Source organism: Lactuca sativa, chromosome 1 (genome assembly GCF_002870075.4).
Source record: "Lactuca sativa cultivar Salinas chromosome 1, Lsat_Salinas_v11, whole genome shotgun sequence".
NCBI lineage: Eukaryota > Viridiplantae > Streptophyta > Magnoliopsida > Asterales > Asteraceae > Lactuca > Lactuca sativa.
The window spans coordinates 124,181,403-124,186,029 of NC_056623.2; the positions used below are offsets into that span (position 1 = coordinate 124,181,403).

The following is a 4,627-nucleotide window of genomic DNA, read 5'->3' on the forward strand; positions in this document are numbered from 1 at the left end:
TCTTGATATCAATTCTTCCAATTGAAGGTTTGATTGTTAATATTTATATTAATTCTTCTTATTAATCTTGATATAAATTCTTCCAAGTTAAAGAAATTTTATTTTTGAATTTTGTAAATATCTTGCCAAGATCGATTCTTTAAACGTGTTTGAATTTTGTTTCTCATGTTAAAATCTGGTAAGATTGCTAATAGCACAATGAAAATTGTTTTACAATTGCAGTTTTTTCTTTTTCTTTTTTTTACCCTACTTTGGACCACCATAAAAGCTTCATACAAGCTCAGAATGAGGCAATTTTTATTTTCAAACTATACTCCTCTGTCTTGTCTACGTTTTAGAATCAAAAAATAGCTTAATTGGTTAAGTCTTGGTTGAGTTATATAGCCCCAAACAAAAGCTGTTATGATTGTTGTATTATATTTCAACACTTTTTTTAAAATTTTGTCCAACTTTGAACCATCATAAAAGCTTCATATATGCTCGAAATGATGCGATTTTTTTTTCAAACTATACTCCTTTTTCTTGTCTACGTTTTAGAATAAAAAACAGCTTAATTGGTTAAGTCTTGGTAGAGTTATACAACCACAAAAGAGGCTGTTATTATTGTTGTAATATATTTCAACACTTTTTTTTTAAATTTTATCCAACCTTGAACCATCATAAAAGCTTCATACAAGCTCGGAATGATGCGATTTTTTTTTTCAAACTATACTCCTCTGTCTTGTCTACGTTTTAGAATAAAAAAACAGCTTAATTAGTTAACTCTTGGTTGAGTTATAAAAGCTTCATACATGCTTAGAATGATGCGGTTTTTTTAGACTGTACTCCTCTGTCTTGTCTATGTTTTAGAATAAAAAAACAGCTTAATTGGTTAAGTCTTGGTTGAGTTATACAACCACAAACAGAGGCTATTATGATGAATTACTATTTCAAGCATCTATTATGTAGTTTTTTTGTAGATATGGCAGGGCGAAACAGACACACATGGACTACTAAAGAGGATGCAAAGTTAATTGAGGCACTGTTGGAGTTACATGTATCCGGAAAGAATGATGGTGCCGACAACAGATTCAAACCCGGTTATTTAAAGGCAGTGCAACAATTACTAGATGTAAGTCTTCCTAATTCGGGTTTAAAAGCAGAGCCTCATATTAAATCGAGGATGAAGACATGGAAAACCCATTTCAATATCGTGCATGACATGGTATATGGAACAAACACGGGTGGATTCGGATGGGATACAGATAAATGTTGTGTTACTGCCGATGCTGAAGTTTTGGGATGAGTATATAAAGGTACTATAATGATTATGTTTGTAGTATTTATGGCATCATTAAAACACATTGTAAATGAATAGCAACTAATTAATTTTGTGCCATTCTTGTAGAGTCATAAAGACGGTCCAAGTTTTCACGATAAACCATTTCCCAAATTTGATAACCTATGTAAAATCTTCGGGAAGGATAGAGCTACTGATCATGGAGCTACTGATCTTGGTGAAGATGTGACTGAAGAGATACAAATAAACTCACCTGTTGATGTGGAAGTGTTGTAAGAGATTGTTGAAGAGATGTAACAAACTGCTTGTGTTAATAGTGAATTCAAAAGGCCTCCAACGGATGACACAAAAACCTCTTATAAGGAAGCAGCGAAAGAAATGAAAGAGAGTTTCAAGGAGATTGGTGAAAAACTTAATGAAACAAAATACAATATATGAAGGCATGAAAATAAGGAAGCATGTGATATGATAGATAAAGTTATCGAAGATATACAAATCATGCAAAATATCAATGTCAAACAGCGAATTAAGTCGATTGACATGTTTAGCAAAGACCAATTTTATGCCCAGGCGTTTTTTAAGATGAGAAAAGAAGAAAAAATTTGTTACATGGAAATGATTAGGGATGGCTCAATATCATGATTATGTTATTTTAAGTTATGTTTTTTTTAGTTTTTATGAATATTGAAGTTGACTTTTTGCACATTCTATATTAGACTTAGTTATGTTTTTTAGTTGTTACGAATATTGAATTATATTTTTTGCATATATCCTACATTGGACATAGTTTTTGAATAGTATGATTTGCATATTTCTTTAAAATCTATTTGTAAGTTATTCTTTTATATTAGAAATATGTTTTCTAATACAAGATGTATAAAAATAATATTAATTGATTAGAAAATAAATTATTTAGTAACAATTAATATTAAAATAAAAAAATTAAAGACATAAAAAATGCATATTTTGACTAATTAAGATGTACATCATCATGCATTTTTATAAAAAAAATGTTGTTTGAAAATGAGTAAACAAGGTAAAAAACTCATTTCCATTTCATTGATTAATACAACCAAACAAGAGAAATGATTCTCAAAAACATTTCTCTAGTGGATTCTTAGTTCTACCAAACAGTGAAGTCAATTCTCTTTCTCTAGCTTAATTCTCTTTCTCTGCATTTCCATTCTCTACTGCAATTTCATTTCTTTGTACCAAATGCACCCTTAATGTTTTATGGATTTAAAGTCGATGTTGGACTAAAGCTTCTAAACACAAAATCTACTAAATACATATTTGTATATACAATACTATAAATGTGGCTTAGATTGTTATATGCAAACCCACCAAGAATAAGTTCTCTTATTCTTGTGAAAGCTAAGTTAGTAGAAAGCAAGCTTTTAATGACAAAGCGAGTGGGAGGTACATGGAACTTGAAACAACTCAAGAACCATAATCTTATGTAGTAATAGTTGGCACTAGTTTTAACATGGATTGTTAAACTTGAATAATAGATCCTCATAAACACAAATTGTTCGCATTAGTGGTAGAAATCATCTACGACTTGAGAAATGTGGAATCTCTCATTGATGAGCTTTTGTTGATGGTTTCTCGAAAATCCATCAAATACCAAGATGCTATGTCAGATCTCGAATCTGATAAATGACTTAGAGTCATGAACGTGAGATGTAATCCATGTATGAGAATCAATTATGGGCTTGATTAAAATTTATCCCTAAAGCAAGTCTAGAAGGAGTAAATAATTCTTCCAGAAAGAATAAATTACATGGATAACCATACACATTTAAAGCAAGACTTGTAGTAAAGGATTTTCTCATACTCATGTCATTGACTATGGTCCTTATCATACTCAAGACATTGACTGTGATCTAAACTTTTTTTCACAAGTTGTTATGATCAGATCAACAAGGATATTATTTACTATAAATTCATATTCTTAATATGAGATATAGCAAATAGATTTCAAAAAATACCGCTTTTCTTAATAGGCATCTACTAGAAAATATCTATATAGATTAGCCTGGAGGTTTTCTTAATCCAAGTTATCCTAAACAAAATATGTAGAGCTTGAGATCCACTTGTGGATATAAAGGAAACATCTCAATGTTGCAATCATTATTTTAATATAAAACCAAAAGGTGTGTTTTTATATCAAAATGAATAGAACATGTGTGTTTACTAAGAACTAGTGGGAGCATAGTGAAATTCCTAATCTTGTATGAATGAGACATACTTAGTCATTTGAAATCACATTGTGACTAAGCAAGGTCGTTTAGACCTTGACTCAGAAAGTGTTTCTAAAATGAAAGACTTAGGAAGGAGAAGATACTTTCATATGTACTTTTCATAGAACTAGTATTGAATTGACCCACATCAAGATCATTTCATGGATTGCTATCATGAATGATACTTGATTAAAAGGTACCATATTTGTATCCTTAACACCTAAGATATATAGTGGGACTTAAATGTAGGGAGTATTATGCTTTGATATGGTCAAATGTTGTTCCTTAACCGGGCAGTTATAAAAGTCATTTTCAAGTATGTTGTGAAATATGCAAGAGGATTATATAATCAAGATGAGATTTGTTCCTCTTATGTGTTGAGAGTTAGACATCTAAGGCGCCTTACCAAAAGTTGAACAACTAATGAGATTGATCGCGATCCGTATCTCATGTTCAACATGATGTCTGTAGCAAAGGGATTATTGATAAACTTACCTTATACACCAATTGTAGCCTTGAGCTTTTGGGAATTGAGCGTTGATAGAATGGCACAAATTTGTATGTTGATGGGGGCAGTGAAATGTTGCTAGACGTTCACCACTGTCTATATCAGTCTAATATGAATCTTGCACAAGTGGGAGATTGAAAGATCTAGTATGCTCAAGAATCATATTAAATTGATATTGCTAATTAACATATGATACTCATGGGTTACACTAACAACAACTTGATATAATTGATTATTTATTATAAATTGATTTTAATAAATATTCAATAAACTATTAAAATTAAATTGAAAATTATTTATTTCATGGAAATAATAACAATTTTCATTAGCATGTAACATTACATAATTCAGATCATATAAATTAATAAGTCATGTACAACCTTTTGGACTAGGTGAGTCTTCTGTCTTTTACCTAAATACAAAGTTTATATTTTATAAACTTGGATTTATAAAATTTAAACTCTTTCTTTCTTTTTTATTACCCATGGCCAAAACTAATTTGTCTAGTAGGAAAGTATGGCCTTTACATTAGTTTAATGTAAAGTAAGCACCCTAGAAAGACATGTTGATGACATAGGGACATGGTTATCTTTAAGT

The 4,627-nt window shown here is 30.3% G+C and overlaps 1 pseudogene; it reads left to right on the forward strand.

The window, feature by feature from the left end:
- The first annotated feature begins 827 nt into the window (after window positions 1–827).
- LOC111893531 (uncharacterized) lies at window positions 828–1,921 on the forward strand (annotated as a pseudogene).
- The last annotated feature ends 2,706 nt before the right edge of the window (window positions 1,922–4,627 follow it).